A 17,828-nucleotide genomic window follows, 5' to 3' on the forward strand; every position below is an offset into this window, starting at 1 on the left:
CAATCAATATCGCACACTCCTGCTGCCACAGACTGAAACCTCACTGTCTTTAGAATCAGAAATACACTGCCTGGCCAAAAAAAAGTCTTCATCTGGATTTAAGTAAGTAAATGATGTGAGGTTGATGCTGTAGTTGGTCAGGTCTAGGTTCAGCAACAGTATGTGCTGAAAGAATGAGGTCAGCTGACTACCTGAATATACTGAATATAGATCAGGTTATTCCATCAATTGATTTTTTTTTCCCTGATGGCACGAGCATATTCCAAGATGACAAGGCCAGGATTCATGGGGCTGGAATTGTGAAAGAGTTCAGGGTTCAGGGAGCATGAGATCATCATTTTCACACATGGATTGAGAGAGTTCACCACAGAGTCCAGACCTTAGCCTTATTGAGGATCTTTGGGATGTGCTGGATGGAGAAGGCTTTGTGCAGTGGTCAGACTTTTACCATCATCAATGCTGCTGCAAGATCTTGGTGAAAAATGTATGCAACACTGTATTGAAATAAATCTAGTGATATTGCAGAAGCTTATCAAAACAATGCCACAGTGAATGCGGGATGCAATTAAAGATAAAGGAATATTAGAGTGTGTGACCCTTTTTTTGTTGCCGACTTTTTGTATTCAGGTTCTGTTTGGGTTTGAGTATTGTGGTACGAGCATTTCTACTTCAGATATAGATCGACACACTGCCCCAACTTCTGGTGTAATGATCTGGGGAGCCTTTGCATATGACAGTCGATCACCTCTAATAATGATCCTGCCGCCCCATGTTTTGCTTCTGTTTTGCAGGATAATGCTCGCCCACACACAGCAAATGATCAATAAGAGCCATTTATTGTTCTACTAAATCAGAGTAATCATACAGTACAAATTATGAGTTTTGTTCTGCAGAGAAACAATAGAGTTCAGCTTCAATACAAATCAGAACAATCAGAAGAGCTGAGAAATCAAATCGCTACATATTTATGTCTTTAAACACAGCAAAACATGTTCATTTCATGTCAAAATATTTCCAGTTTTAAGCTGAACATCATCATCGTTCTTAGAATGTAGGCCTCACACACACTCACACTGAGCCACCAACAATGCAGGCTAATTAACATACTAATGAGGCCTTTATAAGCTAATGAGTTTTATGTCTGTATGGCGAACGAAGAAAGAACTGTCAGTCCGCGCCCCTCTTCTCCCGCAGCTGTAGCGCCTCACGCTATGAATCATAAGCAGACACAAATAGACAAGCTTTGGGCTGCTGACAAATATCTTGGCGAAACACAGAAGCACATGTCAAATAAGGATTCCTCCGTCAAACGCTACGGCGAAGTGTGGCTTAGCATCTCGTAGTACGTGTGATGGCTAGGGTGGTGGCTAAATTTGTATGGAGGAAGCCTTAAAGCATTAGCCTAGTGAAAAATCTAACGTACAAAAAAACTCCTGTGCACCTATGTCTGACAAAATACCTAGACACTGTCATATTCAGCACCGGCACTCCGCCCACACGGATCATGCACTGCACGTAGGGGCACCAGAAAAGTGTAAAAATCATCATAATTATAGTAACCACAGTAAAGACATATTTAACATAAAATTTGTCATGCATGTTAACATATAAAAGAAATAAAAAAAATCTGTGTGAAAAAAGTGAGAAAGTGAGCGTCTAAACTGTGTATTACGGTAGCCGCTTGCAAAGCAGAGCTGGTGGAGAAGCTGTTCGCTCTTCTCATGCAGAGACTGCAAAAGAAATTAATTTACAGCTGAATAAACATAATTTAACCAGCTGTAATCAACAAATTTACACCACAAAAACAAATAACCTATCTGTAGAACAATGTAACATTTTGAAAAAGGCAAAAATATAAAACATGTACTTAGGCCTGGATATTGTTTTTTATCGCGATAAGAAATGTTTCAATAATGGTGATATCATTTTTGTGCTATATTGATATGTATTAGTTATAGAATCTGTCACATACAGGTGTTTTTTACAGGTGTCAGTTCACTGTATTCAAGCAGAGCTGAACACAATCAGCCTCTGTACGTAGCCAGATAGGCTAGGCTAGGCTAGGCTAGGCTAGGCTCTGCTCGGCATGCTCAAGCAGGACATTTTATATGCAAAATGAGTGCCCTTGAAGCTTCCACAAGTGATTAGGCAGAACAGATACAGTAGTTAAGTGAGGGAGGATTTACTTAGTGGTTCGGCTTTCGAAGATGTGTCAAACTTCAGCTTGCTCCAAATTGTGTCGTGGAGAGTGGTGCCGACTAGAAGCGGTAATATATCTAATCTGTTCCACCACCTCAAGCGATTCCACTACATACAATATTTTCCTTATTCTGGCTAAAGCACTTTTTTAGCTTATTTTGTAGCTAAGTTATTTATAGATGCTAAAGCCTATAGGTTTGTTTATTTGACAGGGATATCATGTTCCTTTTATATATATGAAGGCTTTTTATATTCTTTATCCTGGTTGAAGCACTTTTGTTTTGATCTGTTAAATCCACTATATTTTAAACATTGTGACTTTAATAAAAGACTTAAAGTCTTATTAAAGAAGAAAATAATGCTGCTTTCAAATGACACCACTAATGTTTTAAAAAACACTTTCTATAGTATTAGTCATGGGGTAGTCACGTCACATGATCCCACAGTACCAATGAGAAATAGTGATGCACATCAGCATATTTATCAATATAAATTTAACAGACACAGTAAAGACATGACCTACAGAAAACTGATAATCTTACAGAATAATATTTCCGGAACTGACTATTAAACAAAGAACAATACAAGTGAAACCTGGACAGAAAGCAACCCTAATCCTGATACAGGTAATCAACAATGGACTGCTCACTGCTAATCAGCTTATTTAATTTTAGGCCTGGAGCTAAAATGCTAACGTAGCTAACTCCAGGAGTTACAGGCATTACATTTACTTTAGGGGTCAGATATAGGAACTGGGAATGACGTCACAGCGGAGTTAACTGTGTTTCAAATATTATATCTATAATATTTAGATATCAGCTTTCTTGTTAGCTTTGTTAACATTACTAGTGATACCAGTTGATAACAATGCAGCAGTTAAACAGTATTTTGTGCATTTAAACAGAATGTGCTTAGATAGAGCCCTGCTAAAAAGTTTTATCACGCAGACCATGCACTGCACGTAGGGCACAGAGTGCCTGCGTGGAACCAAAAAAGTCATTATAATAATAGTAATCACAGTAACAGCATATTAAAAAATGCATACAAAAGGGTGCACCTAGCACTACTAGTAATACCAGTTGATAATGCAGCAGTTACGCAGTATTTTGTGCATCTAAACAGCAGGTAATATTGTCCTTAGATAGAACCCTGCTAAAAAAACTCAGTTCAAGACCAGCTGGTCAACCAGAAAAAAAAACATAACCTGAGCTGGTTGGCTAGAGGATAGAGTATGTTATCTCTAGATGACCAGCTGGATTTTTTTAACAGGGAAGTTGGACAGTACTGTGTGTACGATTGATTTAATGAGACGCTAATAGACAGAAGTGCTGTTGATATTCCTACTGTTGATGTGCGGGGCAGCCATCTTGGATTCTGAACTCTGAAATCTGACCTGTAGGAGGGTTCCAGTTAAAATGTCCTTCTAGGAACTAAACAAAATTGGACTTCTGTGTTTAAATGAAATGTAGCATTAGTGCTAACAGTTTTTTAGGGTTTTAGCAATACTAGCATAATCCATGTTCTTGATCACAGTGGGACACACAGTGTCAAAAGCCACATAAACTAGATTAATAGAGATTACTGTACATAAGTGATGGGTCAGTCGCAAAAGATCCAGCTGTTAGAAGCTAAAGTGAATGACAGACATCGACTTACAAAATAAATTTACAAATAATTTTATTATAATAAATAATAAGTTTTTTACAATTTAGATAGGTTGTTGATTTTGTGTTTTATAATTGATTTTTGTAGTACTCCATGTTCCATTTTGAGTATATAAATAAAGATATATCAATAATAAACATTTGATATAAAATATGGTACCAGTCAAAAGTTTGGACCTACTCTTTTATTTAATGTTTTTCTTTTTTTCTTACACTCTCAATAATACTAATAAGACGTCATCCAGACTATGAGGGAACACATATTTCAGCTAATAATGTAAAAATGCTTTGAGTGTAGTTACTCTTAAGACATCAACAATTGGTCTAGAGTTATAAGGGATATGCAGTATTTACAGCATATGTTACTGACTGGTGTTCATTACAGGATGCTCCCATCAGTGAACTGCATTCAAGCTGAGCATAAAAGGGCAGAACCCTATAAGCTACTGTTGTTTTGTAGTGTCAGTGTGTGATGACGTACTCAACAGGTTGTGTTTTTTCTGTTCATATCGATATTAGTATTTTATTGTATTTTATCATATTAAGACATATATCGTGATATATATTTTGGCCATCTACTACTATATCAGTGCTGAAAGGGGGAAACAGATTTCTGACTGAACTGCTTTAGTGGAGGTGGGCTGCGTGCTGGGGGTTTGTGGTGAGGGGTAGTTAAAGGCGGAGAAGGCGACGGGGTGCTGAAGTTTGAGCTGGGCCCCTGATTCAGCAGCCTATTTTGGGATGCGCCCATTCGGGGGTGACACTGGAGCCGATCGTAAAGAGACGCCGGTGGAGTAAAGGAGAGTGGGGTGGTGGGGCAGCTGGAGGGGGTGGGTTTGGTGTCAGCTGCTCAGAATTGATCACATTTCTTGCCAGGCATTGCTGACCCTGAGTATCTGTGCACACACACACACACACACACACACACACACTTTCTTAGACTTAACGCTGTAAATCCCAGATGGTGCCACACCAGAGAACCTTGATGTCATGGATGATCAATGAACACAAACTGTATCCAAATACAGCCCATCCAACCCAACTGCCCATAATAGGCGTCCTGAAACCCACGGTGAAGCACGGCGCTCCATCACCCGCATTCCGTTTACGCTGCGGCGACACTGTTTTGATATGCTGGTTTGATGTGTTGCTCTCCGATGCAGCTGCACCAATAAAGGCCCACAGAGCGCATCCTCACTTCACACACCACAGAAACACTGCATTTTCCTCTGTGTGTGTGTTGGTGTCTGAATGATGGACATACTATGCTTCAAGAGAGTTCAAATGACATGACCAACAAATATAAAAGTACATAACAATTCATATTAGCTAGTGAACAATTCATATTAGACATTGAATAATTCATGTAAAATAGTGAACAATTCATATTAGACACTAAATAATTCATGTAAGATAGTTAACAATTCATATTAAACACTAAATAATTTATACTAGATACTGAATTCCTATAAGATGAACAACTCATATTAAAACAATTTGCATTAGACACTCAATCATTTATAGTAAACAATTCATATTAGACACTAAATAATTCATATTAGATACAGAACAATTCATATTAAACACTAAATAATTCTTATTAAATACTGAATAATTCATATTACACACTGAATGCTTCATGTTAAATAGTGAACACATTCATATTAGACACTGAATAATTTATATTAGATACTGAATAATTTACATTAGATAGTGAACAAATAATATCAGATAGTGAACAATTCATATTAGATACTCCAAAATTTATTCTAGGTAGTGAACAAATAATAGACACTGAATAATTCATATTAGACATTGAATAATTCATAGTGAATATGGGTTCATTCATACTAGACGCCAAATAATATTCATAGTGAATAATGAAAAATGTATATAATAATAATTTAACTGAATTCTTTATAGCGCATGCTGAATAATTCCTACTAGATACTGAATTATGCATATTAGACACTGAACAATTCAAAGTGGATGTTAAATATTTAATATTAGATGGTGAATAATCAATTGTGAATAACACAATTTATATTAGATTAATTATTGATAGTGGGTAATGAATCATTCAAAATTAGAGTGAACAATTAATAGTGGACATGGAATGATATATATGGAATAATATAATGAATAATGGATAATATATATATATATATTAGATAGTGAATCATTTATAGTGCATAATAAAATATTTATATTAAATTTATATTACATGATAATAATGACAGCATATTATATTATCCCTATTTTGTATAATTGTAATATAACCCATACGGACACATATTTTAGGCTATATTGGGTGCTCACAACACACAGTTCAGTTATATAATATGGGAATTTAAATGGTTAACAATTTGGTTAACAGTTCAAATTTGCTTATTGGCCCTTGTGTAAACTTATTACAGCAAAAATAATTACAGCCAAGATAAGCATCAGTTATATAATGCATCCTCTTAAACTGCTGCTAACACAATGCAATTGAGTAGATGTGTAGTTGCTTGGAAGAGAACACTAATTGAATAACTGGACACTGAATAATTTATAGTAGTTTCTGAATACTTATTAGTAGATATTGAATAATTCATAGTATAATTATAGAGAATTCATAGTAGTTACAGAATATCTGTTATTAGATACTGAATCATTTATAGTAGATACGTCAATGATCCAACATGCCATAATATTAATAAAGCACTCTTGGTAACAAAGACCGCAGTAAAATAAATTAAACTGGGCAGATATCATCTGCTCTGCTAGATATGTCTGTCCTGTAGTGATGCTCTCAGGATGTTCAGTATATGACACTTAGGAACTTGGTAAGTTAAAATGATGGGAAAAGTGCTGCAAGGATCTTTCTACATCATTTGAAGGTGTCATTTTGCTAGAATCCATTTAGTACTAGCTCTTTTCGAAAAGCAATAGGTCACTCCGAATTGCATATTAATGCTGCACATGAAACTGTTCTCCTACCCCCACTGCCTGCATTATCCAATACAAGAAAATAGATAGAAAAACAAGTGAATCAGAAAATAAACCCTGGAATGACATCAACTTGTAAATTAGAATTCATGGCCTCGCCCACCTTGGCTTGCAACCGCCCACTCCAGAGCCTCTGCAGGGTTGTCAGCCAATCAGAGGCTAGTCGGTTGATGTCACGAATATTCATGAGTTAGAGACGAAATCCTGTTGTTCCTCCCAGCCCACTTCATCACCAAACCTCCACAAAACAGCTTGAAACAGTCATACTTGAGACCACCGCAAAGTTTATGAAAAAACATGAAATGAGACCTTAAGCACTAAATGCTAAATGCTTAAATTAATGAAGCTATCCAGTGTTGCTGGGTCTTTTTTCGGCATATAATAAATACATCAGCTAGAATTGGTTTGAAATAGTAGCCGAATCTGCTGATGATGATTGTAAAAAGGAGCAATTATTCCCTGATAATGATATAATTTTGATATCATCGTGCATTCCCAATACCAAAGGAACAAACGTTACTAAGTGTGAGTGAGTGTGTGAACTGGCTACAATGAGTGCAATTTCCAAACTCTGGAAAAGTTTTCGATCCCGCCCACTGCTCCTCAGATGCGCAGCTCACATGGGTTGCCAGATTTACACACATAGTGGCAAGCGACAACGAGTCTTTCTCTGTAGCTGATTGATGTATGTATATAGTTTCAGTGTCCATATAGTTTCAATGCAGGTGCCGTTTCTACTATGCTAGTGGTAGTGGAAAATTTACCTAGCTATGTTCAGCAACCTCACTGAAGCTCAGCAATTACTTGTTTAACAGAGACTTGCTGCCGAAGTAATTCAGCACCCCCGTCAGGAAAAGCACCCCCTCTCAGGAGAGACTGCAGGTGACATGATTATTTTTCATTATTTCTTAAGAGTCAGCATAGCTTAGAACAGTTGAGTTTCAACCCCGAGTAAAGTTAAAGCCAAGAAGATGTGCGTGCGAAAGGGGGTGCTTTCCTGGCGGGGGTGCTGAATTCGGCACAACACCGACACTAGAATATTCTGATATCATATGTGATATAAACAAGTGATATATCGGTCAACCGGCTGATGCCGCTCAGATGTTGGAGATGCGCTGCTGTGATCGCGGTGGATCTCGTGAACACACACTCACACACACGCGCGTTGTTCCGGTTCCGTTAGCGCGCGCTGACGCAGATCACCTCCCCCTTCCCCCGCTTTTCCCTGTTCTGCTCGGTTCGGGAGCCGGTGATGGTCAATCTATCTGAAAAGCGGTGGGCAGCGAAACAACCGAGCAGCGCGCGCGCGCTCCCGCGCAACCGATGACCAAACGAGAACCCCCCCCCCAACCGGCCAAAAAAAACCTCTCGCACGGGCACGCGCACTGTGCGAGCCCCCTTCTTTCCCCTTTTTCTACACACACACACTCTCGCGCGCGCATGTCAACACGCTTCCACCTACCTGGACCTGCGTGTCCGGTTTGGTCCGTTGCCTTAAGGTTCTGTAGCGTGGCTCGAGCTACTGCTGCTGCGGCGCAAGCGAGGAGAATACACACCCCCCCCCCCCCCCCCCCCATACACACACACACACACACACAAAATCACACACACACACTCTCTCCCATACACACACACCACTGGGGCCCCCTTCTCGCGCGCACGGACACCGAACCCCGTTTCTATCCAGAATGGGTTTAGATTTGTGTAAACAAACAAATAAAACAATTATGATGCTTTCTTTTTCCTCAGCATACACACACACGCACGCGGCGCACACATCACATGCAGACGCACACACACACATACACGCGCACACAGACACATACACACGCACCTCGCGCACGCTGTCAGATTGAGGCGTCGTGGAGAATTCGCAGGCTCGCGCAATCCATGAGCAACGACAGCGGTGAGCACGAGCGCCTGCCTTCCTGTCCGGTCCTCCTCCTCCTGCTCCTCACGTTCTCTCCTTCTCGCTCGTGAGCGACAGTAGAAGCATCACCGCAAGCCCTGCACGAAAACCGCACGCGCGCGCGCACGAGCCGCCACTCATCTCCCGGATCAGAGAGACGGAGTCGCCTCTGTTTCCATCATCATCATCATCTTCATCATCTTCATCATCACCCTCCTCCTCCCCCTGCTCCTAGTCCTCGCGCTGCTCCTGCCTCCGCCTCCCTCTGGTCCAGATTTCGTCCCGAACTCGCGGTACACACACGCACGCATGCACGCGCATCCTCGGCCGGCACGCACGCGCACGGACAAGCACGCATGCGCCCCTCGCACGCACGACAACGTCATCCCTACGTTTCCTCCTCCCGCGAGGAATGTTCAGTTCGGATGAAACGATCACAGCGAGTAACTCACTTGGAAGTGCATGTACCCACCCCCACAACACACACACACACACACACATAACACACACACATAACACAAACCTCCACCCTAAAAACTGTTCTCTAACATCATCATCATAGAGACAGTTCTCCACCACGCAGAGCATTCTCAAAAACATTTACCGTGGAAAAAATTCTCAAAAACTCCACCCTAGAAACAGTTATCTAAAGCCCTCCTCATAAAGAAAATTGCCCAAAACTTCCTCCCTACAGAGAGTTCTTAAAATTCATCACCATATAGAGAGTTCTCAGAACCCTAGAGAATTTTCTTAAACATTTCCAAGCTGAATCATTCCAATATGAAGCTTCTAAAAAAATCTCCACCCTGGAGAGCTTTCTCAAAATCCTTTACCATATAGAGAGTTCCTAAAAACCTCCACCCTAAAAAATAGTTCTCAAAACCTCCTCACTGGAGAGCATTTACAAAAATCTCCACACTGGAGAGAGTTCACAAAAATTTCCACACTGGAGAGAGTGCACAAAACATTCCACACTGGAGAGAGTGCACAAAAATCTCTGCACAGTTCTTGTGGAGAAAACCTCACCCTGGAATTTAAAAATCAAAACTCCACCCTGGACAGGATTCTCAAAATCCTCCACCCTGAAGGGCATTGGCAAAAATCTCCACACTGTAAAAAAAATGCTATTTTTACAGAAAATAACTCTAAATGTTTACACTATTTATCCATTTTCTTTTACTGCAGTCTAATTCTGTCAAATTACAGACATTTTCTGTTAATTACAAGCCCCTGTTCTAATTTTACATATTATAACATTAATGAGAGATTACGGTTAAAACTCTTATTTTTAGGGCTATATTGCTATATTATTTTTATGGTATTTTTCCATGTTCTTAGGTTATATAGATATGTATGTAAAATTACTTATTATTATATGTAATTATATGTGTGTGTTATTATTTAAAGGTTTATTTCTTTCCCAACATCTCAGTTTTTTTCTTCATAATTGTAAGGTTTATTTATTTATTTATTTTTTATTCATCGTTAAAAAAAAAAAATACAGAAAATAACCATAGAAAAAAAAAACGTTTTTTTCTTTCTTTTATGTAAAAGAAAATATACCTAAAAAAAACCAACTGTCTGTGGGGCGTGGCTATGTTAATTAGATGTTCAGTTTAGAGGGCTCACCATGATGTAGTTTCATAGCAGTTTTATCCACCTGGCTGGGTTTTAGACTGTGCTAATATAAGTGGTTTCACTCTCTGAGCACTTTTTATTGCTTTAAATGAGCAGAGAGCCTGTTAATAAAGAAATTCAAAAAAGATCATACAGTATGTCACTGAATGTCACTGAATGAATCAAATACACATTAATTTGTGAATCATAAAGCTCACAACTTGAAAGACAATAAAGTTAGTTAAAAAAAAGGTAAAATAACAGTTTTTCCCTGCAGAACATTGATTGAAATCGCTTTATTGAAGAAATTGAATTGTAAATATGCTCTGAAAAACTGTAAAATAACAGTTTTTTCCCTGCAGAACGTTGATCAAAATCACTTTATTGAAGAAATTTAATTGTAAATATGCTCTGAAAAAACTGTAAAATACTGGTGTATGTGTGTGAAACATTTAATGAAAATGCATGTGAATCGACTGGTTTTGCACTTCATATGAATGAAAGTATTTTACTTTAATTTTAGGGTTTTTGTTTGGCAGCCGCTGCTGCCAGTAATTTGACCGCTTTTTACAGTTTTATTTTTTACAGTGCACCCTAAAGAGAGTTCTCAAAAACCTTCACCCTGGAGATCATTCTCAAAAATCTACACCATGGAGAGCATGCACAAAACCTTCACTCTAGAGTTGATAAAAAAACCTCCACCATTGAGAGAGTTTTTAAAACCCCACCACCCTGGAAGGTTTTCTTAAAAACCTTCACTTTGAAGAGCATTCTCAGAAAACACCATTATGGAGAGGGAGACCTTAAACCACTCTAACATATGGAGAGTTCTAAAAAACCTCCAACATCAAGTAGATTCTCAAAAACCTCCAGAGACAATTCTCAAAACCTGTAAAGCATTTAAAAACTCTGAATCCACCATGGTTTACTAGGTGGTGGTATTCCAAGTGATAGCTATGGCATTACTAATTGATTGCTATGATGTTTCTAGTTCCTCATTATATTACTAGATGGCAATAGACTCACATATTAGTAGATTATATAAAACTATTGCTCCACACTAAAACACAAGTCTGTAGCTTTTACAGAATTACTGCTCTGTAATGATCAGTACTGGAATCAGGCCGTTTGAAGGGCCCCTACTGTACAGCACGGGGCTTGTACAATTTAGTAGATGATGTATTACCACGTTTTCCTGTAAACTGGGTACAAATTATGGGGGAGACTGTGGGTGGTCTGATCCAAAAGGGAGTAAATAATAGTGTATAAAATAATAATTAAAAATGTATATAACCTTTTACCTGTACTGTTAAATAATACAATACATTTACAGTATCTACTCCTGAAAGAATCTTATAATATAATTTAACGTGTCTTTATGTCTTCATTAAGGTGGCACCTGCACAAGCCACAGCACTTTGTGTAAGTATCTGCTATCTGGCTGTCTTAAACAATGTATTGCCTTCAGTAAATTATTCAACTGAAGTTGTTAGATTGTTCAATACCATTCCGCCTTAAATGCTACTGTGGCAACGTCTTCAGGTTTTAAGGTGGAACAGATCATTTAAATAAAAATCCAGGTTTACTTCTGCACAGCATAAACAGTTTTTTTACTACAGTTTTTTTTTACTCATTTTACTTAACTAAAATAGAGTTTATGGCCTGTTCTAATAAATAATATGCTTTGAGAACTTTGAAGACAGAGTTACAATATACTGTGCTGCTTCCTGTAGAATATAAATTTAATTTTCAGACTAAGCATAGATTTTTGATGGCCTATACCTTTAATATAATCAGGAACGTTTCATTGTGTATGACTTCGTGGGATTGACAAGCTGGTGATTTCCCTCTTTAATATATTGTTTATGACCCCTGACTACAGATGTTGTTGTGTTATATGTGCCTCATTAGCTGGTATGCTATAATGAGTTTATTGTTCACATACTGCAGAACACATAGAGTAAGCATGTGTCTGCACTGTACTGGTTTAACTTTACACAGAAAAAACTTAAATGTCCCTCTCAAGTTGTCATTGTATAACTGTTGATGAAAATGTTAGTGTGATATTCAGCCCTGCACTCACTAGGTACAGTGGATTAAACCACAAATATAAATGTATTTTATTGAGATTTTAAGGGATAGACCAGCACAAAGAAGCACATAATTGTGATGTGGAATAAAAATGATACATGGGTTTCAAAATGTTCATCAAATAGCCTCTGTGACAAAACATAGAAATTGCTGTTCACAGACGCTCTCCATTCAACCTGGCTGAGCTTGAGCTTTTCTGTAAAGAAGAATGGGCAAAAATCTCCGTCTCTAGATGTGTAAAGCTGGTAGAGACATACCCCAAATACTTGCAGCTTAAATGCAGTGAAATGTTGCTCTATTAAGTATTGATTTCATACTTTGAATATGATCGACATCATACTTTTCAGATTTGATTTAATTATTTTTTTTAAGCCATGTATAATTTTCGTTCCGCTTTACAATACTGTCCTACTTCCTGTTGGTCTATCACTTAAAATCTCAATAAAAATACATTTAGGTTTGTTATTGTAAGGTGACAAACTGTACAAATGTTCAAGGGGTATGAATACTTTTGCAAGCCACTTTATTAGTAATTAACCTAACTGAAAGACAATCTGCGTATACAATTAGCATTGTATTTGCCTCAAAACACTGATAGTCCATATAAATTGTTGTTTACTGATTGTTAAGGGGTTGCTGTGTTCATTCCTATTGGGGGAAAAAACAGTAAAAAATATGTTTCTATGTGTCATGGCCGGACAGAACTCAGACGCACAGATACAATTTATGTACTTTATTAAATATAAAAGATGGCAAAAGAGACGTCAAAGGTGAGCAAGCATACCATAAAAGAGATAGTCCAGAGGTCATACACAGACAGAGATATCAGTGGTGTGATGGTGTATATATACAGTATATATATATGTATATATATATATATATATATATATATACACAGCTCTGGAAAAAAAAATTAAGAGAGTATTTCAGTTTCTTAATCAGTTTCTCAGATTTGGCTATTTAAAGGGTTAATGTTTGAGTAAAGTGACCATTGTTGTTTTATTCTATAAACTACTGACAACATTTCTCCAAAATTCCAAATAAAAATATTGTCATTTAGAGCATTTATTTGAAGAAAATGAGAAATGGCTGAAATAACAAACAGTATGCAGAGCTTTCAGACCTCAAATAATGCAAAGAAAATGTTTAAAAAGTTTAAATTCATAAAGTTTTAAAAGTTTAGAAATCAATATTTGGTGGAATAACCCTGGTTTTTAATAACAGTTTTCATGCATCTTGCCATGTTCTCCTCCACCCTCCACACTGATAACTTCATGCCTTTACTCCTGGTGCAAAAATTCAAGCAGTTCATATTGGTTTGATGGCTTGTGATCATCCATCTTCATCTTGATTATATTCCAGAGGTTTTCAATTAATCAATGAAACTTATAATACTCATAATAAACTCATAATAAAAAGAGTGGTCTCTTATTTTTTTTACCATATATATATATATATGTATATATATATATATATATATATATATATATATATATATATATATATATATATATATATATATATATATATATATATATATATATTTATATATATATATGTGCTAGTGAACAGGCATAATCAATATTCTGGTGATTGAGTTTGTGGTGGTGCCATGTGCAGTGACATGTAATCGTGCAAGGCGTGTGGTGCATTCTGGGTATCGTAGTCTGAACAGAAGAAGCGTAATAAACAATGTTTTTTTTTTTTACCTGAAGAATGGAAGCTGTAAAGTGTGTACATTAGTAATGTGTGAAGCCTAAACAGCACAGCATCCTTCCCTAAAGCCACAGGATCAGCAGCTCTGTCTGTTCTCACCTGACTCACCTGCAGGCGGGCGACACTCACCCAAACGAGCATGATGTGCATGGATGTCCCGTTAACACACACAAACACACGCAACACAAATCACACACTGACACAAACCGCTACTGTCAGCCTTTTAACGGCGTTCAGGCTGCATGTGCGCTTTCTAACTGAGCTCAGTAACGATCCCATTAACCCGCCCCAATCGAGCTCAGACACGTCCTTCAGCTCCGGCCGGGGGTTAGCACGCTAGCGTGATGCAATCCACCTTTCAGTTCTGCAAGAGCTGACTAACTCTGAGCGGGGAACACCAGGAGCTGTGCTCTTCTGAAAATCAAACAGTTTACTGCCACACTCAGTACGCTCTGAAATGTAAATAAAACCATATTGGAATCTGATCAGTGGGGAACCCTGAGGTTCTTACAGATGATCAGAGAAGGTCTGAAGATCCGTGTCTGAGTCTGAATGTGAACACGTGTAGCAGTCTAAACAGAGGACAAACAGATGTCTGACTGCATGTGATTCAAACAGAGACTACTTTATAATCAGGGCTGGACGATGTATAGCACAAATATATGTTCGAAACTATTTTACACAAGATACAACCTAAATCAGAAAAAGATAGACAAACATTTATGATTGGTCTGAGAGACAGACAGTTACAGACGGATTGCAACAGACAGAAAGAGAGATAGACAGACACAGATAGACACAAAGACAGACGGACAGAGAGACAGAAACAGTGGTATGAAAAGGTTTGAGCACCCCTGATAATTTTCATGATTTTCCTTTATAAATCATCGGTTGTTCAGATTGGCAACTTCAGTTAAATATATCATATAGCAGACAAACACAGTGATATTTGGGAAGTGAAATGAAGTTTGTAGTATTTACAGAAAGTGTGCAACAATTCTTTAAACATTAAATTAGACAGGTGCATGAATTTGGGCTCACTTGTCATTTTATTAATTAAATACCTTTAACACTAATAATTCGAACACAAAATTTGTTTTGTTAGCTCATTAGCTTTCTGTTCAACATCATGGTTTAGGGGCAGGATACAAAAAGCTATTTCATAGATTTCAGCTGTCAGTTTCCACTGTGAGGAACAAAGTGAGGAAATGGAAGAACCACAGGGGCAGTTCTAGTTAAGACCTGAAGTGGCAGAACAAGAAAAATCTCAGATAAGCAGAGGAGAAGGATGGTGAGAACAGTCATAGTCAACCCACAGACCTCCAGAGCTCCAAAGACCTACATCAACATCTTGCTGCAGATGGTGTCACTGTGCATCGTTCAGCTATTCAGAGCACTTTACACAAGGAGAGGCTGTATGGGAGAGTAAGGAATGCAGAACAAGCTGTTTCTGAGCACACAAACAGAGTCGCCACAAACAGAGTCGCTTGAGGTATGCTAAAGCTAAAGCACATTTGGACAAGCCAGCTTCATTTTGGAATAAGGTGCTGTGGACTGATGAAGCTAGAATTGAGTTATTTGGAGGGCGGTTACTTATGCATGGAAGAAAACAAACACAGCATTCCAAGACTTTACAACACTTTACTGCTACCTACAGTAAAATTTGGTGGTGTTCCATCATGCTTTGGGCTGTGTGACAAGTACTGGGTATCTTGTTAAAGTTGTGGATTAATCGCATGGATTTCAATCAATATCAGCAGATTCTTGAGAACAATGTTCAAGAATTAGTAAGAAAGTTAAAGTTGCACCGGGGCTGGATACTTCAACAAGACAACGACCCTAAACTCCCTAAACACTGCTCTAAATCTACTAAAGCATTCATGTAGAAGAATAAGTACAATGTTCTGGAATGATCATCTCAGTCCCCAGACCGGAATATTATTACAAATATGTGGTGTGATTTAAAGCGGGCTTTTCATGATCAGAAACCACCAAACCTGACTGAACTGGAGATGTTTTGAATGTTTGTAAAGAAGAATGGTCCAAAATACCTTCACCCAGAGGTCAGACTCTTATTGGAAGCTATTGGAAGAGTTTAGAGGCTGTTATTTCTGCAAAAGGAGGATCTACTATATAAGGGTGTAATTTTTCTGTTGGGATTCCCAAATTTATGCACCTGCCTAATTTTGTTTAAAGAAATATTTCCCATTTTCTGTAAATCCTATTAACTTCATGTCACTTCTCAAATATCACTGTGTTCGTCTTCTATATGATATATTTAACTGAAATTGCTGATCTGAACAACCAATGATTTATAAAGGAAAATCATGAAAATTATCAGTGCTGTCCAATCCTTTTCATACCCCTGTAGATAGATAGACAGATAGATAGTTTGCAGTGACTGTGTTGTAAACCTGTGGTAATGTGTGTGTGTGTGTGTGTGTGAGTGTGTGTATTGACAGTGTACTCAGTGCGTACCCTGCTGTGTTTGACCTTACAGAGCGTCTCAGTCCTGCCACGGGTTTACTGCTATCTCTGTTGAGCATCAGTTTGAGTGTGTGACGAGCGAGTCGAGGCTACAGCAACAGTTTACCGTCCATCATCCCGCGTGTCACCGGTGGCAGCAATAAATGGCGCCCTCATCTGTAGTAAGGACATTTTGTTTATACTGCAAACCACAAACACGAGCCAGCCTGCAACGAACCCGGAGACACAGCCACTGCCTTCGCTCACTCTGCTGTATATCTGACCCAACTGACCCCTTAACTTAACCAGGGTTTTAGGTTGGATCACAAAAGCTCTCAGAAAACGTAAACATTCATCGAATTCAACTACATGGCTTTGACTGTGTCCATCCACATTAACAAACAAGTTTAGGCTCCTCTAAGTAGCTGAGTAGCTAAGTAGCATCTGATCTTATAGTGGAGTTGTGCCAGTTTTTACTTAAAGTGATTTTAAATCGAGACCATCCCCGCTCATGCAGCTTTGCCATCAGCTGCCGGTGTTCAGAGGGAGCACAATTGGCCTTGCTCCCTCCGGGTGGGTAGATGGTGCTCTCTCCCTATCATGCTTCAAGGTGGCGCCTGGCGGCACGAGGCGTTTGTGAGCGGATGAATCGGAACCTGGCCGTTGTGCTTTCCTCCGAGCGTGCTAGCTGCTCAGGCAATGATTCATCCGCAGCAGCTCGAAAAAAGGGGTGATTGACTTCACACGTGTCGGAGGAGGCGTGTGCTTGTCTGCATCCCCCATGGGTCGCAGGTGCCACCGGTGATGGGGACGCACAAAGGGGTGGGACAATTGGATAACCAAATTGGGAGAAAATGGGGTAAAATCAGAAAAAAAATTATAAAAATTAAAAAAATCGAGACCATGACAGTAATGCTTCCACTAAAATATGTACATATATTTCAGGATGTGGTGCATCCCTGAAAACAGTCACTTTGGATCTGAAATATAATATTTAAGAAATACAGCTTTTTGAACAAAAAAAAGGGGTCTCGTGGCACAACTTGCCCCCAGTGCGGGAAGTGAAAGTGGAGAGAATACTTTGGGGTAAATTGTGCCATTGATTTTACTGAAGTAAAACAGTATATATTGACCTCAGTAACTGTAATGCTATATAAAAGCTAGACAAATTCAAT

The 17,828-nt window shown here is 38.5% G+C and overlaps 1 protein-coding gene across 4 annotated transcripts in view; it reads right to left on the reverse strand.

Moving 5' to 3' along the window:
- Nucleotides 1–9,096, reverse strand: part of slc8a3 (solute carrier family 8 member 3) — a 79,452-nt gene extending 70,356 nt beyond the window's left edge. For 3 of the 4 annotated variants that reach the window (XM_007247573.4, XM_022685027.2, XM_007247571.4), the window contains exon 1: nt 8,689–9,096. The gene's annotated coding sequence lies outside the window, so the exon portion shown is untranslated. Of the gene's footprint in view, nt 1–8,316; nt 8,410–8,688 lie in introns of those variants that run through there. The other variant, XM_022685025.2, reaches the window with a different exon arrangement.
- Between the last annotated feature and the right edge of the window lie 8,732 nt (nt 9,097–17,828).

Source organism: Astyanax mexicanus, chromosome 7 (genome assembly GCF_023375975.1).
Source record: "Astyanax mexicanus isolate ESR-SI-001 chromosome 7, AstMex3_surface, whole genome shotgun sequence".
NCBI classification, from domain to species: Eukaryota; Metazoa; Chordata; class Actinopteri; order Characiformes; family Acestrorhamphidae; genus Astyanax; species Astyanax mexicanus.